Raw genomic sequence first — 24,822 nt, 5'->3', positions numbered from 1 at the left:
ACTGGATGAACTAGAGTTAGAAGGGGTGGAGGGACCCAGGCCCTCATGTTGGGCCCACTGGGTGTGTAGGTCATGGTAGCAGAGATTACAAGCTGACACCAGGCCTGTGGCGTCTACTGGTTTGGCATGGGGAGCAGGAGGGTGGACGGTGAGAAAAGGGAAGAAAGGCTCCCTCTCTCCACAACGCCCAGGCGGGTTGACATGCAGCTGGTACTCTCCACCTGCACACAGCTCAGCTCCACACAGGTAACACACCGACATGGAGCTGCTGGGGCGGGAGGCCACAACCGTCTGGGAGTGGGCTGGTCCAGACCCCTCAATGGCCATGGCAGCGTGGTACCTGACCAGGAAGGAGCTGACAGAGGTGATGAGGTCTTCACTAAGACTGAGTCGATATGCACCCCAGATCTGCTCCAGGATGAAATGGCACTGTGGGCAGCAGTGTACACAGCCATTCCTCACCCCTTGGGCATTAGGGGGGCAAGGTAACATGTTGATGAAAGGAAAATACATTGCACCGCGGGATTTGCCAACACCAGCCTGTGCATATGCTACTCGCATATCTCCTCCACACTCCTGACCACAGAGAAAACAGGCCTCATGGGAAGCCCTGGGTTCCACTAAGCACTCCATGGACTCCGGAGGAGACAGATGGGAGGAATGGATAGAGCTTGTGGGCTGGTTGAGGGGGACTACATACAAGCGCTGGAGGACAGGCACATCTGCCACCTGGAAGCTCTGCCACTGCTGCATTAGGGAGGTGTGGCAGCTGCCACACACCAGGGTTGTACCCGCTGGACTGATAGCTATTGCCCCCCGAGGAGGGGAGTGGAGCCACAGGAATGGAAAGAAGGGTTCGCCCTGTGCCCTCTCCTGTTTCTGAACACTGACTTTAAAACGGGCATCATGTCTGAGACCGGTGCCACAGATATAGCAAACACACTCCTCTGAACAGGTGTCCACAGCATGGCGTGACTTCCTTGCCGAAAGGTCTCTGACAGGTCTAAATTGAGTTTTTGGGCCTGTTTTGCTCTCATACATGTCTATGTCATCGTCAGTTGTAATGTTAATCTCATCTTCATCAGAGCTATCAGAGTTATTCTCCCTGGGAGCAGCCATGTTGCATTTAGTGGTGACAGTGGCCGTGTTGGGGTGATCCTCGCCCCTTCCTCGGTACAGCAGCGATGGATGTCTGGACGAAGCACAGCTGCTGTCAGCAACACGCTGAATCTGACGAGGCTCCGCATGTCTGGCATTCCCCTCCTCCAGCCATCGCCTGTTGCGCATAATGACCCCGTTGTCTTGCACAGGTGTGTCAGAGAAAGGACTGCCATAGCAGCGCAGAGGGAATCTTTCCTGGGACTTTGCCAGAGATTCTGATGATTGACACACATTATTCATAATTTTAGCACCGCGTCTCGCCAGCAGAATACTCTCCGCTTTTGGAGATCCCTGCGCCCCATTAACACCCACCGGGTAGCGCATTGCCCGCTGTGAATCTGGGCTGTTTTTAACACTGATGACATTGTTCTTCCTGCTACTGTCTCTTGGCGACTTGCCAGATGCTCTCAGGCACTTGTCTTTGCTCATGCCGGCTCTGTCGACTAAATCCATCTCCTGGTCTGACATGTTCTCGTTTTCAGAAAAAGACGAGAAATCAGACTCTGCGCCTCCGTCGTAGTTCTGGCTGCTCACACTGATTCTCCTCTCCAGGTCGTAAGAGATGTTCCACTCCTGTGGGACCCGCCGAGAGTCGCACTGGTAGGGTCGCTTCAACCAGTACATACGCTTCTCAATGGGCGTTCTGGTCCGCTCGAAGGAGTTCCACTGCTCCGTCAGAAAGCAGTGGCACACGGCGCACACCAGCGCATGTCCATCCGGGCTCAGTTCACACGCACCCGGGGCTGGCTCCTGATTTTGTAGAAACGGGAAAAAAGAAACCCTCTCTTTTTGGTATGCCACTTGTAACCTCAATTCCTTCCCTGGTGTCACTCCGCTTCCACATATGAAACAGTGAACCAGTCCCCCAAATCCATTCCGATCAATCCTGGAAGTGTTGCCGGGCAATGGGCTGTCCTCGCCGGGCATTGCTGCAGCCATGAGTCGGTGTTTCCGAGATGAGGGTACCAGTTCCTTGTCACAGGGGGAGTTCATTGTTTTCAAACACCCAAGAGTAGGCTACATGACATGATGTCAACAGCTAATTTATGCTCATGGTCACTACTTAGGCTATCTGCAGGTCAAGCAACCATACAATCAATGTTAGTCTAAGTTACTCACTGGATGTTAAGATACCCGATAGTCCATTGAAACGACAGCGTGCAGCGAACATAGCAATCCGTTAACTGTTATCTCTCAAGGACTGGACGGGAAGAAATTCACTCCAAACACCCACGAAACAGCGCAGAAGTCCTTGCTTATTTAAGTCTGTAGTCCGCATGGAAATCCGTAGGTAACAGCCTATGACAGAGAAACTTGGATTCACGGGTCGCCTCTCCAGCGAACTTTCCTTCTTGCGCTCTGCAAACTTTGGCTGCTAACTCGCTCACACTGTACACAGCGCCATCCCCGATTCCCGGGACCCACTCCGACACCCCAAAGACAACCTCCACCCCCTGCCAGCCCCCAGTAATAATTTTACAGAGATTATGAGCACACACTCCTCTAACAGCTGCCCATGCGTCAAAAGTACTGACCATGCAGAGGATATCCACAGTTTGAACATGCACAGGGGCGTGTATTTAATACTCCCAGCATGCAGGTAATCATCAGCAAGCAAAATGTTGGCTCTTCTTAATAACAATTAATATTAGATCCTGTTAGGGCGATTACACATGAGTGGTGGGGGGGGACGCATAGTGTAATTTTTTTTTAACGGCTTCCAGTAGATTTTTTTGCATTTCTTAATTTTTAATGTTCACTATATATAATATGAATTATGCTAAATTAGTGCCAAACCGTACACACTGATGTGGCTTTCTTTTGTATGGATATTATGAAAATCAATTATATATATATATTTTTTTTGTATGGACAATTAAGACAATCATCACTTTGTGCAACCTTGTATAAGGTTTCTGAGCTATATGGGATGATATTAATAATAAGTCATTATATTCACGCCTCGAACGAGAAATCATTAAAGGTGCAGGTTAATCAGTGTCCTGGCAAGAACTGTGCCATGAGGACAAAACATCATTCCAAGAAAAAAATGTACTGAAATTTCCAATCAGAGAATGGATACAAGGAGCTACATTTAATTAAAAGGCACTGAATATCCAACTAAGTTCTGTAAGGTCAATCAGTGAACAAAGGGGTCTAACAGCAAAGCTGTACATCTGAGCAGGCTGTACTAAGGGTCTTTGTGAAAAGGAAACAAATGAGGGAAACCACCAAGCTGAAGGAGATAGTTCATGGTTCAGATGGGAGAGACTGTGCAGTGTGACAACAACAGCTTCAGGTGCTTCATAAGCTGCAGCCTAAAGGAGAGAGACACATTTGGAAAAAAACTCACATGACATCTGGGCTAGTGTTGCATGCCAGAAGGCATGTCTGCTGCGCGTCAGCAAAATCAATTAATGCAGCAAATTCAAAGAAATCTTGTCAGAAATTTGAAATGCAGTTTGCATGACAACTGTGACTTGGGATATTTATTTTCCAGTAGGATAATGACCCCAAACATAGCTAGAAATGGCTTCAAAACAGCAATGTCAATAGTCCAGGACCTGATCTAATAGAATTTGCGGCCGGATTTTAACATTGCTCCCCATGTATGCATCTATCTCTGTGTATCTTTCTGTCAGTCTGTCTTTTACTGTGTGTTAGAATATGCAGCAACCGGTCCTAAAAAAAGGTGAGAAAGAAAGGGATGTAAAGAAAAACAAAGTGATGCTCAATGCCCGACAAGTCACTGGATATCCTCCTACCTCCACACACATGTGCACGCGATTTACAACCCCACCGTCCCCTCCCATTGCTCCAGTATCTTAGACAAAGACAAGACAGCAAATCGATGAGCAACCCTTAAACACTGACGTCATCTAACAAAAACACACGTAAACAGTTATGTCTGTCTGTTCCACTGTGGGATGCCCCTGGCCTCGTCTATTGTCTAGTGACTCACTGATGTCAGAGAGTCAGGGACTAACTTCTACCTTAATACCTCTACACCTCCCCATTTTCTCTTCCCCCTTCATCCATTACCCTCTTCATCATCACTGTGTCCCCTGAAGACAAATTACGCTTCCTTCTCAGCCTTCCAACCTGGAAGTCCAGGAAGGCTTTTAACGACACTGCTCAGCCTCACCGTAATTCCTTTCGCTCTCACGATCTGTTTTTTTTTCTCTACAGCATGGCAATCAAGAAAGATCACAGAAGAAAAGGCATTCCTGAGTGATGCTGACTTGTTTCTACTGACAATTCCCACAGAAAGTGACAGAGACTAAGTACAGCCTAACAGTAGAGTGTATCAGTGAAGGTGTTTTAAACAAGTTTTTCTATTAATTAATTCATAAATTAACATATTAGCGATGCATAGCCCCATACTCTGTCCTCACCTAAAGTTATAGTGAAACACTAATGATGCGTTGTCAACACAGAGTTACAACACTGCCTTGTTGTGTCAAATCTTGGTACTGCATCATCAGGGAAATCCCCCTATATGCAGCCAGTCAGAATGAGGCTCATGCGGGCAAAGAACATGACTAAAAGAGAGCAAGTAAGAAGAGTGTATGAGAGGGAAGAAAATAAGAGAGAGATAGAGCTTGAAAAAGTGTGTCCCATCATTTCTCTTTACTTTTCTTTTTTTCTTGCTTTCTTGGTGCAGTGGTTCCCAAGGGCCGGGACTAATCTAAAGGTTCACAAGATGATACAATTTATTCTAATGAAAACAAACAACATATTTTCGTTACACAAAATGTAAAAAAACAATGTTTATTTCTTAGGATTTTTCTCTTTCAGAGACAAATGTAAAGTGTATACACTCACATACACACAATGCAGCACAAACACATTAATGCTCTACATATGAAAAAAATTCAAGCTGATAATATGAATGTGCAGACTTTGTGTCATTTTTGTAACTGTGTTCAGACTCCAGAGTGTTTAAACCTGAGGATCTGTGAGTGCACATTCTCAGCGTCTGAAATGGTGCCGTATGCAAATCTCATGTTAGTTGAGATATCTGTCGTATTGCTCTTCATACTTTGTATGGAAATTGCTCTGCTCTGACAGACCCTCTGGGCTGAGGAGAGTGGAAGGGGAGACAGGATTGAAGGGGAGGGATGTATGTGTGTTGTGGTGGGGTTAGCGAGAGGAGAAGGGGAGTACAGTGGGAGAGTGATCTGAATAAAATCCTCTTGTTGAGTAGTGTAGGGCCTCCAGGAGGTTTGTTAGAGGGACGTGATGACAGGGGCAGGAGGAGGGCATGGGCACTACTCTGTGGGTGTTTCGTATAAATAGGGTGAAGCCCCTCCCACTGTCCTGGCCAAACCTAATAGACAGTTGGTTGACAGTGGAGGGCCTGGGCGGCTGGGCTATATAAACTGACCCCTGTGCTTCCTCCTGCCTCTCCTCTCCTAAAGCTGGCGTCCACCCTGCATCACCTTCAACATCTAACTTGTGTCTAGCAGTACACAAGTTAAACTTTAAAAAACACAAAGCCTGCATGCTTGAGCACACACAGAACTCCCACACATACACAATGAACCTATGTGTATTGTCATAGTCCGGCTCATAGACTGAGACAAAACAGGGAGACAATGAGCTGGCTGCTAAAAGGAAACAATTTAATTCAGACAAACATAAGTAACCCAATTTAAACAGCACTCAAATGTAAACTGAGGCAACTGTGTTAAGCCAGTGACACCAAGGATCTTCCTCCCAGAGAACCAGGCTGCTAAATGAAGAAGGCCTTTAAGAGGACAGTAGCACAGGTGTGGTTCATCCGGCTGATGACCCTCCAATCAGCACCTGCAACAGATTAACCAAAACAGGTACACCTAGTGTATGGGAGGAGGAGGGTCGTCACAGTATATAAAAGTGCTCAAAGGTTTAGCCCATGTGTTACTTGTTTGTTCTTGATATTTCAGGGTTGTGACAGATACAGCAGGTCATAAATACAGCTGATTCCTCCACAGGTTATATACTACCACTGGACTCTCTGTAGTCAAAAATCATGAGGTGCATGTGCAGTACAAGCACACAGTATGTCATCCTGTATGTGTCTGGGCTTTCGGGCCATCTGTGAGGCATTATTTTACACCACAGGACTCCAAACTTCACCAGAGATCTCCTGGGAATTGGACATGTCAGTAGGAGTGAGAGAGAGTATACCTATAAGATTAACTACTTTTTTTCAGTTTTAACCAAAGTAAAACACACCATATGAACAGATGTGGTATCATATCAAAATGTTAAGTAATCATGCTCAAATTGGAAAATAATTTACAAAAAATAATCACTTGGACAAAGCTTAGTTTTAAGCAACTGCTTGTAGGCCAACATCTGTGATGGTTTCCTTCAATTTAGGTGTCTCAGTCAGAAGTGCCAGCAATATCATGTATTAATCAGAAGCGTCAATGCTAAAACCTGCACTGCACAAACTAAAATACTAGTTTGTGCTTAATGCGGGGAAACCAGCGTAAAGATTCAAGATTTTAAACGATTCCATGAAGATGGAGCTATATCCAAAAGCAGACTCCAAGGTCAGAATTTACAGAAGTTATAGCTGAAGCCAGTCTGTAGATCATATTTAATAAGGTCTAGTGTTTAAAGGGCTGAAACTCTTCGATCAGATCCAACTGCTTTTATGACTCTGATTTCTTCACAGAGACAGGTGCAGTAGAGCCACACAACACCATGTCTATCCAGTGGCCTTGTGACCTCTACTTCATTATGGTCCTTCCATTAAGGTCCTTCCTTTGATACTGTTAAATGTGCAACTACACCTAACACAGATGTTTTCTCTCATTTTGCCTGATTGGCCCTCTCCCCCAGGACTATGTGGACTTATACAAACAGCAGAGATGTGAGAGCAGGAACACTGACAAGTCCTCTTTGTGTCAGTTAACATTTTAATGTCTATTGTTTCTTTAAAGGTTTAAAAGTGGCTGATACCTTTTGATGCCAGAAATAACAGCCGTACATAGCTGCCAACCACCGCTCTACATCCTGCCAGGCAGGAAATGAGGGTGTACATGGCCATTTCAGGGAGGTGACACAGGAAGCAAACCAAGCCAAAGTGTCAGCAGTTCAGCTCCTTGACAGGGAGTCAATTCTGTGGATGAGAAACACATTTGCAAACAGTAAATAATGTTGAAATAAAAAATAACCTAGCTTGTCAAGGTTGTGGGATATATTAAGGATGACTTATCTAAAATGTGACACTAGTTAACTGCAACAAGATGCCACTCAAAATCTTTGTAAAAAATATATATATGGTATTATCCAGCAGTGACACATGTCACACGTGCAGAGAGAGAGAGAGAGAGAGAGAGAGAGAGAGAGAGAGAGAGAGAGAGGGAGAGAGAGAGGGAGAGAGAGAGAGAGAGAGAGAGAGAGAGAGAGAGAGAGAGAGAGAGAGAGAGAGAGCAATCTCTGGAGAGAAGCCTGGACTTTCTCCATGTTGTTTATTTATTCATTTATTTCTGCAGGATCCCTTCCCTCTCTCCAAGGTCAGAGGTGAAACTAAGGAATGTGTTTCCTCAGAACAAAAAAAACCTAACACGTCCAGTTCATATAGCGTAGACTGGGCCACAGTTCAGTCGGTTTACTGGACCTTATTCCCCAATTTAAATATAAATTACAGGTGGTAAAGCTGTGAGCTCAATTACGTCAATTTCAAGGCATAAACATAAATGCTTTCAGAACAGCATTCATTAATGCTCTTTGTCTTACCCTCTTCAGTAAAATCAGTTTCAGAAAGGATACTCTCCACTACAAGTATCGGTGAACAGGAAATGCAAAATAGAGAGGACTGTAGGCCCCATTTTAAATAAAATATAGTCATGTGACATGTGTGGATGAGGGAGCTTCTACTTTCTCTTGTAGCAAACCTCATCACAGCTTAAGTTGACCTCTAAACCCTTTCCCAGAGATGCATAGCCTGGCTGGAGCCTGTGAGTGTGTGTGTCCTCACTGACACAGGGTTGACCTGGACCTTCACCTGTACTTGTCAGTCAGTCACGAGGCCCCTCCCAGGCCTGAGGCTCTAGGCCCCTCCCATCAGAGACCTTGAAAAGTCTTGACATAGTTCTGATGAACATTCCTCTCATCTCAGGTCACAGAGACCCAACGGAAGAAGGCTCCGCCAGTGGGAAGGAGAAGAACACTTAGGAGGGGAGAGGAGGTGACGAGGAGAGAACCAGAGACCAGAAGAGAGACTGTGAATGTAGAGAGTGTGGAAAAGGAAGTGATAAGAGGCCCTGATGGTGTGTTTCTCTGCTGGGCCATCAGTGATCCACATGGAACTGAAGTGACACCTGTTCTGTGTAGCGGATGTTAACACACTGTCTCTGACTTTGTCGTCCTCTAGGTTACAGTGTCCTGCTTGAAATGAATGTAGCAACTTTAGAAATAAAAATTTGGATAACTGTTTGTTTTACTTTTTACAAACTCTAGTGGTTTGAATTTTGTCAAGATGTAGTTTTAGGATGAGATGGACATTCAAAATCACACAAACACACAAACAAACACACACATACACACACACACACACACACACACACACACACACACACACACACACACACACACACACACACACACACATGCCACATGCACTGGCTCTGTAGTAGCCCTCCAGTCTCCAGCCCCTTCTTCCCCCTGCTCTCTGACACATCACCGTCTTTCACCTCAGCAGCGGCAGCTAATAACCAAAAAGTAATGACGAGGATGAAAACACAGGACATCAGGGGCGAGAGGAAAGGCCAGCCGAATCCGGGGATGGTGCTGCTCGTAAAGAGACGCCTGGAATAATGGGAAAGGAATGTGGTGTAACGACTCCCCTGGGACTGGCCCAGCCGAAGGCCTCTGGCTCGGAAACAACAAACAGGAACGCTTGAGGAGCGCAGGGTGCACACATAAGGGCTTTAACAGCACCCCCCACCCCCCTTTCCCCATCCACACACACATCCACACACAGATCCACACAAACACACACTCTCACCCCCACCCCCCCTTCCTGTGCCGACCTACTGGAGTCGGCTGTTGTTGTTGGCTGCCTGCCACCTTCGGAAGAAGCGCGCCCTCAGCCTCTCCCTCCTTCCCCTCCTTCCCCTCTCTTCACTCCCTCTCGCTGCGAACGAGCTGCCAGGGAAATGCTGATGACATGACATCTTCAGAGAGGTCCCTGGAAAAAGTGATTACCGCCCACCCTCGTCCCTATCAAATAATCCTTTTCAATGTCCACCACCCCACCTTCTAATCTATGCAGCACTCAATCTCCACCCCATCTCCCTCCTGCTGTCTCTCCATCTCCCTATATCACCTTTCAGTCTCTGTGTGTGTGTGTGTGTGTGTGTGTGTGTGTGTGTGTGTGCGTGGCTGTGCGTGTGTTTATGCGCGGGTGTGTGGTAGTGTATTGCTCTTGGTATAGCAGCTAGATCACCCCAGTCAGCAGCAAATGCATTTATTCTGAACCCCTGGCAGACATACATTTACGCACATGCAGTTGCAGCTGTCGTTTTCTTCTCAGGTTCTGCCCTTTAACCCGTGTAATCCTGTGTGTGTGTGTGTGTGTGTGTGTGTGTGTGTGTGTGTGTGTGTGTGTGTGTGTGTGTGTGTGTGTGTGTGTGTGTGTGTGTGTGTGTGTGTTTCTGTGTGTCTGTGAGTGAATATTCAAGCCAGGTAGGAAAGCCCGTTGTCTCCTGTTCATTTTGCTCAAGTAAACAAAGACATACACACAACTTGCATAAGGAGTCTTAAATTCCCTGCACACGCACACACACACACACACACACACACACACACACACACACACACACACACACACGCGCACACTACACACAAAATCTCCTGGATTCCTGAGGTGTGTTGGTCACGCGAGGAGCAGTGTGAGTGCTGAGTGTGAGCCAGTAGTCAGATGAAGGGAAAAAGTTCAGAAGGGAGGAAGGATGGAGGCAGACTGGGCCGCTGCGTTTGGGTTAGAGCCATCTTTACATTCAGTACTTTGACTCACTTCTTGGTCCCTGTTGACTGAGCCATTAAACCACCATGAACTCTGAAATTCCAGATGACAGAGAGCAAACATTCATTTTTTAATATACATGTAATAAATGATGTGCTGGCTCTTCCATATATAATAGTGTTTCTCTTTAATGTGGTAAATGTCACAATACTTTATTTGTCTCTGAGTGTTCAATTCCCAGAGATTACTTCATAGTTCTGGTGTTGTACTTTGTATTTCCAGTGGCGTGGCTCTAGGAATGTCAGCTGAACAGTCCACAGACTGAAATATTTCAACTACTGGATGAATTGCCATGACATTTAGCAAAGACATTCATTGCGCCCTGACGATGAATTCTACAACTTTGGTGATCCCATGACTTTACATCTAGCACCATCAGCAGGTCAAAGCTCTCATTCAGTGAAATATAGTAACATATACTGGAGGGATTAGTGCAAAATTGTGTACAGATATTCATGGTTCCCAGACGGCAAATCCCAATTACTTTGGTGATCCTCTGACTTTTCCTTTAGTACCACGGTGAGGTTTACATTAGTAGTTTTAAGTAAAAGGTATTTACAGCTATTGGATGAATTGCCATGAGATTGGGTTCACACTGCAAAACTACTGACATTCAGCCTCAGCTGTCCTTTGCGTTTAACAAATGTCAGCATACTAACACACTAAACTAACATGGTGAATTTAATCAACATTATAACTGCTAAACATCAGTATGTTACAATTGCCATTGATCATGTTAGCATGCTGATTGTGAGCATGTAGCTCAAAGAGGCACACTGCCTGATTGCAGCTCACATAGCCACTTGGCTATAGACTCTTACTGTTGTTTCTTGATTAAATAAATTGATATTTTTTTTGCGACAGGTTATTGTGGTTTTTGTTGCTCACCTGAAATATTTATACATGAAAATGCCTTACAACCCTTTGTTGCTGCTGCTGCAAAGTGCATCACCTAGAATACAGGGGTGCAAAACATGTTACTACATGTTACTGCTTTCAAATTTCAAATTTTGAATAAGTCACTTTTCCCCTTTCCTTCAAGTTCTTTTTTTTTATGCTGAGCCTATTAAATAGAACATTCAAAGTCATCAAGTGCCCAGTGCTATGCCTCTCCAGAGAGCAAATCTTTTCCTCTCCTATCCTTTTCTCCTACTCTCCTGCTCTCCTCCATGACAACCGCTTTCACAATCCCCCTTCCCAAACCACACTGGGCGAAGGGCCAGAGAGTTGTGCTTGAGAGCAAAAGAGCCCGTCTTTCTTCTTCTTTCTTTCTCTCAGACAACACAATTCCATTACATTGAAACATCAGTTTTCAGTACTTGTAGGTCTTCTTTTTCCTCAAGGCCCTCTTTGCAGGCAAGATCATACAATATACATTATTAGACAGTGGATCAAAGGTTATCTGTGGCAGTAGAGTAACATAAGAATAAAAGCGTGTTGATCAAAATCATTTTCAGAAAGGTGAGAGGAAACCAGAGCATAATTTTATAGGGTTGATGTTGAATTTCCATGAGACGGCTCTACTAAATTCAACATATACATCCGTTATTTTTCTGGTTATACCCACTTTGTACAACAGGGCTCATCTCTATTTTTAATATATACACTTGCACATAGAAACCGGCACAATTGTTTACTTTGGACGATAAGAGAAGTAGACAGATTTGGACACAGATCTCGTTTACACCACTAGATGACTATCATATTGAAAAGTAGTGTATCGTGTGCTGGACAGTGTATGTGTGTGTTGTTAAAACGGTCCATGATGGATAAAGTGTGCTGTGTTGTATTTGTTCCAGAGTCAATATCATAACACTGTTAGTGTAACTGAATCATTTGGGCTCTGGCTTTGTTCGCCACATCCAGGAATTAGCTGTTGTATTTGTCTATGTCCATGTGTATTTATGTGATATGAATCATATGTCTGATTGTGCATGTGTCTGAGTCTGCATCTATTTCTGTTTGCACAAGGAAGTGAGTGTGTGTGTGTGTGTGTGTGTGTGTGTGTGTGTGTGTGTGTGTGTGTGTGTGTGTGTGTGTGTGTGTGTGTGTGTGAGTGCATGTGTGTGCATTGCTCATCCCCAGATGTGCCGAGCAGGTGGCCATATTACTCTCCTCTGAGCTGAACGGCAGACAGGGGAGGCCACTCACTGCAGAGCATGTACTAATTGTCATGTATCACCATTTACCTGACGATAGAAAGAGCACAGAATCAAAAAGCAGCATCTGTGCATTTAATCAAGTTTCACCCTGTTTGTACATACAAGTCTACGAGTTCTCGGGCGCTCGTGATTGAGCACATGTGTGTTTATCATGATGCCTCACCTCAGCTCTCCCACAGGTTCCCAGCAGTTTCCCGAGGATGAAAGCGAGTGAAACCCCAGACTAGTGGGGCTCCACAGCCAATTAGGATTGTTTATTTAGCCAGCCACGGCCGCCTAGCAGAACAGGAGCACACAGCCAGCCACACAGCCCTGCATTGGAAACCTCTCCCTCTCTCTTTCTCTCTCTCTCTTTTTCCACTCTTTTAAACTCCTTTGGCTCCATCTCTCCTCTTGCTTCTCTCCACCCTTTGCCCTTTTTCTCCAACTTTTATGACCCTCCAGTCAGATGCAACCTTTCCAGGATGTTCCAGAGGTCCTAAGCTGATAATAGGTATCAATAACACTGAGATTATTTGGTTTGTTTACTCAGCTGTTTCTTTATTTGTTTAAAGATGCAACTGTTGCTGCTTTCGTTTGCACCCATAATCAAGTCCTCACACAGTACTTAAAACACACACATACATGCACACACAGACTGGATAAGTTATTTTCTCTCTCCAACTCTCTGATATTCATCCTCTGGTAACATAATAGGCTAGTTGTGGTTGGTCCTGTCATACATTGTTGATTTCCAAGCCATCCAGCATCTGCATTTATCCAATCTTCCATTGTTGGGCTCAGATCATGACAGTGCTGTGGTTTCTCAGTGTCTGAGTTTTACTGATTTCTGACCAGCATAAATCCTTCAGCCTTTTGTCTGATGTTGTCACGATACCACACATCCCCCATGTTCACGCACACACACACATATACACTTATCGCAACCTCACCCCTCACCCTCTACTTCTCCCTCCAGGTTTCCTATGTCCCTTCACACCCGCCATCAGCCAGCATCCTCTCCCTCATCCAACACCATAATCAAGGCTCTACATCTTCTCCCCTTCCCCTCTTCTCCCTCTTTAACCCCATGTCTGTTACTCTCTTTCTCCCAATGCTGCTCTTTTTTTCCTTTTCTTCTCATCAGCGCAAACTTCCCATGATGGATTGGCTCACTGACTGATGCCTGAGGGGTTTTTAATGTTGTGTGTGCATTGGGGTGTGTGTTTAGGGATATTGGACAGAGGCCATGTGCTGAGGAGAGAGACGGGGTGAGCAGGCAACATGATATCCCACTAAGATACATTAAGCTTGCATTGGATACCTTCACAGGGGAAAGTAAAGTATTTAATGAATTAACTACTCCAATCAAACCTCTAACGCACACATACACTCAAACAGAGTGATTGGGTTTGAGGTGTTTTTTCTTGAAAAGATCAGCTGGTTGCTCTTAGTCTTCTTCCAAGTGTTTTTGTACGTATACACAAACGTGCACACGGTAACACCTACATGTATGCTTGCATGCATTTGCGCACACACATTCTCCTGGAGCTTGTACTTCCAGGAGAGTGGAAAATGTAGAAGGATCTTTGTGTGCCTCTGCAGATGCCTGCTGTGCCAGGGCTCCTGGATAGGTGGGGAAGTACCTGTTTACTGCAGCACACAGTCAGTAACCCAATCAGTGTGTCAGACAGGCTCTAAGGAGCCAAATGGGCTGCACAACCCTCACTGGGCAGTGGGCCAACTTGACAGAGTTCACTCCCAGGTCACAGAGCAGAATAACAAAACCCTCCAGGTAAGAGGGTCAGCATGCAAGCTGGACATAAGCGTGAGGCACGCTCAGTGCATTCAATAACTTTTGGTAGTCATAGAGCTGGTAACGCATATGTAACTAAATGAGAATTGACACAGTTTGACAGTTTGAATGAGTTAGTTTACTCACAGAGTAGGTCAGTGCAGGGATAAAGGTTTGTTCACCGACTCGTTCTACATGGGTGCCTGTGGTTTGGGCCTGTCGTGACCACAGTGCATGTTTGTGTGTGTGTGTGCCTTCTAACCCTTCTTCCACCATCACTCAACAACGTGGGTATGACTGTGGAGAGGCAAAGATCATGGAAACCAACATCATTTGACAAGACCTGACAGCACTTTGATGAGTAAACTTGGGCGGCTGAGAATTAGTAAAAGGGTGCGTGTACTGTGACCACCTGAACATTTCATCAGCCATAAACCTCGGAGTAGAAAATAGACATTTTAAATTCTTTATTAATGCGTAATTTTTTTTCAGTAATTGTGATATTCTCTCTCTTCTCTGTAATTATTTTCTGACAGGCATCCAAAATCAACTTTGTATTTGAACTGCTATATTAGTAGATGTGGCATCGGTGGCATTTTCAGTGGCAAACATTTGTCTAGATTTAATTTGTAAACTATCCCAAAACCATGGAACGTTTGAGTAAAAGTCTGTAAAATAATAGATTTTAAAGCTCTTAAAATAGCTTCCGTATTTAATTTGTAAATGAAGTACAGTCATGTTACTGTAATACTTAATTAATTCACCATCTACTAACTAAAGAACAAGAATCCAAGACTTATTTGGGGGGGAAAAAAAACCTGCCACATGTTTGGTGTGACACAGCACCAGCTCCAAAATCTTTTTTTTGAGATCGGTATATAGTATTTTTTTCTTTTTATCAGAGTGGTCAGAGGTCAGAGTGAGCCCAGAAAAAATATCTGTTTCTCTATCGGCAAAACCACCCAGAAATAGACTGAAGGAAATGTAATAATTTCCAGTAAGTATTGTGACCTCTGTTACATTTCTGGGCTCATGTAAAAAGATAAAAGTTGGTTTCCATCCAACATCCAACATGTTGACAAACAGAGGGCCTGATCTCTCTGTTCTCTGGGTTAGTTAGATAATATAGATGGTCACGCACAATCAATCTGCTCAATTCACTGCCTGTCTGAAACATCTTTAAAAAGAAAAATACTGTCTGGACACCGTTTGGTACATCGCCCTCTTTCTCTCAAAGTCTCTGTCTCTCTGACTTACTGTCAGGTTGGCCGGGCTGTTGCTGGCCTGCAGACTGGCAGGGCTATTGTTTTCATTTCCCTTCCATTAAACACAGCCTTGGGAGAAATGAGAGGGAAAGTAGGAGAGGAGGGGCGGTTAACCATCTTGGGAGGATCTGTTGCTACTAGACAGTGTGTTTATCATAACAGCTGCTGTCCACAGGGGAAACTTGGCAGGCTACATCAAAGGCTCATTCACAGCCCACCTCTGCCATCTGACACACATACACAATCATGCATACAGGCATACACAAAGTCAGAGGGACGTGCTATCTTCCCATTCAATGTGTAAAATATATTGAAAAAAGGACCCCATAAAAGGCTCATTCTCAGGTTAAAGGAAGCTGTGTTCCAGCCTTTATTACCTAAGCTGTTAGCTCTCAGCAGTGAGGGCTTTTTACGATTGTTCTGGTTTTTGTGTAAATGAATTAAAGTTCCATTTGAGTGGCGCCCCTTGTATATGCCAACACATTCTTCAGATTGAGAGCTGAGCTGGCCTCGCTTCAACACATCTCTCTCACAGACTCTTGTTAATAGGCAGCAGTCCTTACAATCCCTCCCCACGAGAGAGACAGAGAGAGAGAGAGAGAGAGAGAGAGAGAGAGAGAGAGAGAGAGAGAGAGAGAGAGAGAGAGGAAGCCAATGAGTGTTTTTATGCAGAATTTTTTTACCAGAACCCTCAAAGGCTTAGAGGATGAGGTTACAATGTATTTCCTTGTTAAATCTCCCCCTGCTCTGTGAGAAGAACCCAAGCATGTCACTCTGCTGCCATCATGAGGCTGATAAAATGAACTGCAGACTATTCTTAGATATCACAGTTGCATATATGTTTTGAAGGAAAGTTTTGATTTTGGGAAAGTCTGACATGTTTCCCATTTAGCCGGAGTCAGATACATGTGGATGCCTTTCTTAGATCTCTGAATTCAGTTTGACCATGAGATTAGTTTATAGCTAAATAAATAGATGTTGAAAGCAGTTCAGATATCAAAAGTAGGAGAATATACAACTGGAAGTCTCCAAAGTCAGACAACTATGACTCCAGTAAACATCATAATTTACATATTATTGTGGCTATTGTCAGTATTTAAAAGGAAAGGGAAGTTTGAATTGTGCCACAGTGCACATGTGCGCTGCACTTTTGAATATACAGATTTTAATTTATCTTATTAATTATGTAATTGTTACAAGTTTGTACTTGTGTTGCATGCTGTCCAAAAGTCAACCATGAATCACTTGAAAACACAAAGGCATATGAAAAGGCATCTATCAGTATGTGCGCCTAAGTAAATATAGGTGTTATTTTAAGATAATAAGCTATATTTCTACATTTGCAGTTGACAATTTCTCTGTCTTTTCCATATTATGTTCACTGCAATTTAGATCTATGTTATTGTTTTTGATAAAACTCTTTTTGCATGTTGCTTGTTTTGCTTGTTTATACCTGGTAGACCCTTATACCCTCAGTCCTCTGCACTACAAAGTGAAACAAGCAACATAACTTCCTTAGAACAGCAACAGACATTTTTTTTATTTCTAGTGAAGGGCATGCCTAAACAAACAGTTGCATGCTGTATTTTGCCTCCATAAATGTTCAGAAGAAGAATCATGATGTCTGATACACACACACACACACACACACACACACACACACACACTTTACAGCTGTTCTAATCTAAAGGGTAATGTTATGCAGGCACCCACTGTGGATAAATATGTATTACATAGTTTCCACTGTGTTGTAATCAATCTTTCATGACTGTGGAGCGCTTTTTGCCCACAGCAAGCACAAATTACCCAACATCAGTTTACTCAATTGATGTGTCACGACAGGAAAGCGCAACCTTTCAAAAGCTGGTATACATTACAATGACACAATGACCGTAATTTGTTTCTGTTTAAATGACTACATAAGCTCTACTGTGAGGGAAACTGGAAACATATAATTTCAGCTAGACACCCTACAAATGTAAAATGATATGAAATGAATGCTACAAACTCTCATCTTCATTTTGTTTCCACTGAATGAATACATCAATAATAAGCAGCCCAGTTGTGGCAACTGAATATAAACAACAACATATTGTCAAGCTGCTACTGTATGACCTGAGACTTCACTCATACCAAGTCACACCCTCTGTTTCTTTCTCATTTGTATGGGTAACAAATAAACATGAATACAAATGCTCCTGTTATCACATATACCAAATACTGTGTAGCTCACACGCAACCCTTTGGGGATTGTTATCCACACCGGCACACACAAACACACATATTGAGCCAAGTCGTGAGTACATCAAGACAAAGACAGAGCACACTGACATCAGAGCAGCAGTGCTTTTCAACTTGCAGCCATACTTCATCCTTTTTTCAGTCTGTCAAGTTTGAATGAGGTCATTATGGCTTCAACACATCTGATGATGATTGTGAGGAATGGAGGATATATCATTTAAAACTTACAGTAATTAATGATTTAACATCTACACTTTTTCTGTGTCAGTCGGGATGGAGTGCTGTTCGTCATTTTGTCTGTCTGTCGTGTGTGTTGTTGAAATCCTTCCCTCTGGATCTCTCTCTATTGTCCCCGAGGCTCCCCAGCTGAAACAACACAGAGTAGAGGAGACTTAAGAGCCCAGCTCTATCCTCTCTTACACATTCACTCAGCACCGCCAAATTCATAAGCCCTTCCACTCATCTCCTGCCAAAACCTCTTCCTCGTGGCACGGAAGCGTCAGCTATGTTTGACAGCTGCTGTGAAGAATTAGCAGAGATTCTTCAACTTCATTGTTTGTGTTAACCTCTCTACTGCTTTCTGAAAGCAGAAAAAGAGAGGTTCATCTGTGTGATGAATCTGCCAGTATGACCACATAGTATATATTCACCTGACACATGATTGGGAAGTCTGGGCTCTCACCTACAACGTTGTAATAGGTCACCATGGCAACAGTCAAGTCTTTGGCGAGATGAAAGCAAATGAGTGAGATGGAGAGCAGCAAAGAAATCAGCACACCTGGTGAATAACAAGAGCAGCAAACTTGCTGTTGCTGATGGGCACATAAACATGTTCGTATATCACAGTGTGTGATATTCATTTTCTGTGTGTTTCTGTGTGTGTAGGTTGATATACAGCAACCTGCAAATGAGGTAATTGTTTAAATACAGTAGAACAAAGTTCTGAAAGTATGAGTGTGATTGGCCTGCACTTATGGTGATAATGATCATGGTGACACACTAACAGTAGAAAAGAGTTCAGATGAGAGGGGCGAGAGAGTGCCGTTCTTCAGACAGATGGAGGCAGTGATGCTGTTTCTGATGACTGGTCCCCAGAGACAGGGGCTATCGCCTGTACCACTCTTCTGCCAGCAGGCTCAAATTCTGGGCTTTGTTCTCTGTAATCTGCTAACCTGTGGAGCATCCCGACAGATGAGACACATTAAGAGGGTTGTGAGCATGAACACAAGCCTTCAGATGGGGCACCAACAAAGCCTTTCATTAACCTGACTTTCCTGAGGACTTACACCCTTTTAAAAGGATTTAGCTGTGTGTGTGTGTGTGTGTGTGTGTGTGTGTGTGTGTGTGTGTGTGTGTGTGTGTGTGTGTGTGTGTGTGTGTGTGTGTGTGTGTGACGGGTAAGTTGTGTTGAGCAGCAAATGTGGCTTTTTCCATATCAACAGCAATGTAGGATTAAAGACAGTCATTGCCGATAAGGCTGTCAGTTGTCAATACGTAAAAATTGACATGAGAACAGATTACGAATTGTCTCCCCATAGACAGTCTCACTGATATGCTGATGAAGTCTGAACCTTGATGTTTCTCTGCAGCACTTGAAGTTACACTGGTTACAGACAGACAATATTGCTTTAACATGATTGCACAAAAGAGGGCAGCAGAGAGTCAGTTCCAAACCTCAGGAGTAAAAGTCACCATATGCAGAGTCTCGGTGCACACATGCATGAAGCACGTTGGGTAGGTTCACAACACAGTAACACTTTCTCTTGCACGTGTGCATGTGCTTAAATAACCCCATCTTCAGCACACGTCAGGACTGTGGAGTCTATATAACCCTAACCCTGGTACTGGTACTGGTACACTTGCATTCAGAAAATACTTTTTAGAATACAAGTGTATAATGGGGCTGTACCAGGACACACTGCAAAAACAGAATGCACAGAGAGAATGACATTTAAAAAGAAATTATGATAAAATTAAATAAAAAACTAAACTGTTAAATCAAAATGTTGAGCTTGATAGGTCCTTTTTTTTTTAAACAGTCACATTTACTGTAAAATATGTAAAGTTAGTCAAATGTTTTATATAGAAATGGGTCTTGAGAAGTGAGTCATTGACTCAGTCAGTCTAAACTCCAGATCTGGCTGGTCTCATCCAGCATTTGTAGCTATACCTACAGAAAGTAAGGCGGCGTAATTCGTAGATATTAGACACATGCACCTATGCCCAGGCACACTCCTGCACTCATGGGCGGATGTTCAAGAGTGTGGAATGTTCATCAGCGGCTGAGCTAAAAGGTCACTGGCAAAAGAAAAGCTACAACACGTCCAGTCACACATTCGCTCCATGTGACCTGCACTGTCTGTCGGAAAAAGTCAGAGACACAAGAGAGTGCTTGGGGATTGGAGACAGCCACACAGAGAGGTGTGTGAGAGTGCAGCAGCATCATTATTTCATGAGACCTGTTGTGAGTGCTCTGCATCCAAAGGAAACAGGGCTTATAGAGATGTAGCCACCAGGGGGAAAATGATACGATTCAGGTTACCAGAAGGCAGACACGCAGAGAGAGGGCAACCTAAATATACATACAGCAACCCCCCCCCCCCCCCCCCCCCCCCCACACACACACACACACACACACACACACACACATACACACCACACATACACACAGATGTGTATGCATAAATAAACTGGCAGTAATTTAATGTTCATGTGTGACCGCGTCTTTCGGCCTGATACATCTCCAGCATCCATCTGCAGGAAGAGACGTCCCCTAACAAGCAAACAGATATTTGAACTGAGGGCAGTCACGTTTTGCTGAATCACTCACGCGCCCTCTCCTGCTCCTCAACAAGCAGACAGGGTTTTTATTTGGAAATGAGGGCGGGGACGAGAGTCAGTGATGTCATTCCTGGTGACAAATGGTCCAATCCAGGGAGGATTGAGGTGCTAAAGTCAACCCATTGAGCATATACAGGGACACACAACGAGAGACTCCTGTTACAAACACACCGGAGAGACACACCAGGCTGATATATCCTGTCTTTGTACTGATGAGTATCGTTAAGGGTGACCTCCATTTGCTGCTGAGTGTATTCTCTCTTTCTCTTTCTCTGGTGGGCCCCTATCACTCACAGACAGGAATGTTGCTTGTTTATACCTGGTAGACAATTATACCCGCAGTCCTCTGAGTCGCTAAAAAGGGAAACAAGCAACATAACTTACTTAGAATTGTAACAGAATTTTTTTGCCTTAATAAATGTTCAGGAGGAGAATCATAATGTCTGCTACACGCACGCACACACGCGCACACGCGCGCACGCACGCACACGCATGCGCACACACACACACACACACACACACACACACACACACACACACACACACACACAGTGTATTCATGTCAACCAGTTAGCTAATCTAAATAAATAGTTTTATCCATACAGCATGCATTGAATGCAACTACCACTACCTGAAAAATGGCATGCCTGACAAACCAGTACAATACTCAACCAACTCTGACATTTTAATATTCTATAAAGCTTGATAAAAATGTAAGAGTCAAAAGTCAAGAGATTTTCATTCACTCTGTCCTATCTCTGCATTCATGACACCATCTCAGCTACACCTCTTGGCTCCTGTCCATTCATACCTTTTTCTGCATCTCCTTTCATCCATCCATTATCTGTAACTGCTTATCCTTTTGGGGATTGAAGAGGGGCTGGGCGAAGGCGGAGTACACCCTGAACAGGTCAGCAGACAATCACAGGGCTGTCACATAGACAGGCAACCATCCACGCTTAAATTCACACCTACGGCTAATTTAGAGTCAACCGTTAACGCGCATGTCTTTGGACTGTGGAAGGAAGCTGGAGAACATGGAGAAAACCCACGTTAACACCGGGAGAACATGCAAACTCCACACAGAAGGACCGGCCAGCAGGCGACAGTGCTAACCACTGAATCACACATTATCATATAATAAACCCAATGCTGCCGCTTATATGCAACATAAAAACACCACCTTCTAACCCTGTTTACATACTTTTTTGTACCTTTGATAAGTGGCTGTTTGTCGTGGTTTTGGCCAATGCTACAGCATGCAATATTATCTAGACAATAGTGTGGCAACAGTTAAAGGAAGGCCCTGTCCTGTTTTAACATGACAATATCGCTGTGCACCAGGTCCATAAACAACTATTTTTCTACATTTGGTTTGAAAGACCTTGACTTGATGACACAGAGCCCTGTCCTTGACCCCATCCAACACCATCAGAATGAACAGTCATCGCTCAACCTCAGTGCCCAACGTCACTGATGCTCCATGCAGCCAGATTCTTGTGGAAGGCCTTCCCAGGATGTTGCTATAGCAGCATATTAATTGGTTTGGGAAAGAGATGCTCAACAACCACATATTGGTTCTGTGCTCACCTACTTCATTACAATATCTACATACTTCTGGCCATGTACTTTTATCATGAATGACTTATATCTGTAAACTAATGGCCACGGTATCAAACCATCATCTGTCACGAGTATTTGCCACCACTATTGACTGAGGCAAAAATCCTTCCAATGTCCTTAGTAACTCACCTATCTTGACGTTTTTGGAGTGGCAGCGGCAGACCTGTCAGCTGGGAACTGATGCTAAATGTTCTGCTGATTATCTCCTCCCACCACATGGTCCTTCAGTATGCATTCACTCAAATGTATGCTTTAAATAAATGCCTACCAAGTTGTTCTTTCCACCTGTTTGTGCAAACTGACATGATGCAGAGCTGACGAGAGTGTGGAAACAGTCTGGTTCAATGGATTATTCTTGAGTGTGCCTCTGGCTGAGAGTTCTTCTGCCAGTGCAAGAAATTTACTGTCTCTGCCGTGGTCTGAAAGTTTCATTGCGTTACTGGAAAACCAGATACAGTCCAGAAGGAGGAAGGACAGTAAAAAATGTGAGGAGAGAGAAGATAGCAATGAATAGAACGGGCAAAGAAACATTTAATTTATTGGAGAGCATCAGCAAATGGATAGATAGAATGAAAAGCAGAGAAGAAACTAAACTGCATGTAAAATCACTTGAGTGTTGCATTAATTGAAAGTGAAACAGAGGAGAATGGAAGAAAAAGAAAGAGTTGAAAATTTAATAAGTAGGAGTTATGCAGTAACTACTGCTGAGGCCTGCAGATCTGATAGGTCTAGAAGGAGACCAGCAGCCCACTAAACAGTCACTGATGGTTGAGATGACCACCTATATAGCTCTTTGGATTCACATGCCTCATACAATTGACAGGAATACTACTTTTCAGGATACGTATGAATTAGTTTCAGTTTTTCAATGTCAGACGTATTCCCTTTGCTGCATGTAAAGTGTTTGTTTTAATAACTGTTTTGTTTTGCCACTTTAGAGGAGCAGAAACAAGTTGTGAAGATGAGATTGACATATCATCACATTTTAAGTTATATGGCAAACTTGTTAGCAAACAGTTACCTGTTTACACATCTAGTCGTTACAGAGCAACATTATCATTCATATAGAGTTGTGTTTCTGGCGACCTGATAGTCCACTACTCAAATATGCTTCAGTTTTGGTCTCTCTCTACCAACTCTTGAGGGAATATCAGGCTCTTGACCTGCTAAATGCTCTCCTAAATGCTCACTATGTTCACTGACTAGTCGTTAACTGTGCCTCTCTGCAGGTTGTGTACAGTGGGACTTAAGAGCATTTTCGCTGAAAACAGCTGCCTGCTGCAGCCGAAAAACCAAAACAGTAAGGTTGCGGACAGCAAAACATTGAGCCAAAGCTTACTATGATGCACATTTCCTTTGATTTTGATTTAGCAATTATAGCCGCTTAAAGCAGAAGTAGGAACCATATATTTTGTGCAATTTTCAAGCATTGCCCGCAACATTAAGAAAATGTCCATAGCTTTAGCAAAGGACAGCAGTAACTACACATGGGTCAATTCAGGCCGTCCTGCACATTGTCATTGTTTTGTTGCTAAAGCGTTTCCTGTGATTTCCTTTACCAGATCTAAATATAGTGTATGGGGAAACAAATCATCTGTATGTCTTATAAACACGCCTTTTCAAGATAGTGGAACCTTCCACTGAGAGCTGTATGTCAGGAAGGCTTTCCACACATACAGACAAAACCACTGTAGTATGATTTTTTTTTCTTGGTTATTTTATGAGTGTGCTCATGTTAAAAAAGCAGAGTTGTAGTGAAATTGACTGTTCATGGTTGACCTACTAATAGGGGTTTCACATGAATGGGAAAAAAGTTAAACCTGCATCTTCTTCAGTCTACTGCAATTCCTGCCGCATCGTTGGCTGCCACCTCCATCAATATTTCACGATGTACACTGAATGTCTTTGTGAACGGTCAGACAACTCTAAAAACAGCATATTAATCAAAGCACGCACAAGTGTATTTTGGACCTTTCACATGTGAAATGTTTGGGCTCACATGGGCTTTCATAAAAAATTCACACAATTCCAGCAAAAGACATGAAAGTACATTACTGTTAGGTTGCAGCAACATAAAACTATTCAAACTTCAATATGGCAATACACACTCACAGGATCAAATGAATTAAGACAATAAAGAAAATGTATACAGATAACAAAAAAACCTTTTGAGCAAGGAAGAGTCAGTGGGGATAGGTAAGATAAGAAATGTGCCGTAAAGATGGAAGAGGATGAGAAAGGTAGCCAAGTAGGCTGTTTGACAAGGATTCACTCTGACTGCTGCCACATCTGATTTTTAACTCTTTGTGAGTAAGAGAATGTACGTGTATAGGAACATTAGGAAAGAATGTTTTGTGAGACAAGGGAGAAAGCTCAGTTTTAACAGGTTTAAGGTTTTGGGAAAAGCACACAATTTACACTTAGGAGGAGAATAAAGCGGAAGCATGCACAAGAAACTGTTGCAATCAACGAAACAAGGAAGTCATCTTGGTGTGAGTAGACACTTCAAAACAACAATAATTTTCCCAAGTTGTAAAAGACCATTTAGCCAATTAAATATTTAGGGCCAGTGCTCACTGAGACGAGGTTATGGCTGTACACTACGCTGCAGCCCTAGATGGTGGCTGAGTCAGGATCAATGTCATAGCACAGCATTTCTCTGAATGACTCACATGAATTTTTTAAACTAGAATCAATTTGTGTGCGTTGACTCGACCACATTATTAAAGC

The sequence above is a fragment of the Cebidichthys violaceus genome, unplaced genomic scaffold (genome assembly GCF_023349555.1).
Source record: "Cebidichthys violaceus isolate CVI_PGR_0920_01 unplaced genomic scaffold, fCebVio1.0.p SCAF_5, whole genome shotgun sequence".
Classification (NCBI taxonomy): domain Eukaryota; kingdom Metazoa; phylum Chordata; class Actinopteri; order Perciformes; family Stichaeidae; genus Cebidichthys; species Cebidichthys violaceus.
The sequence above is the reverse complement of the archived record's forward strand: the minus strand, read 5'-3'. Positions refer to the sequence as shown.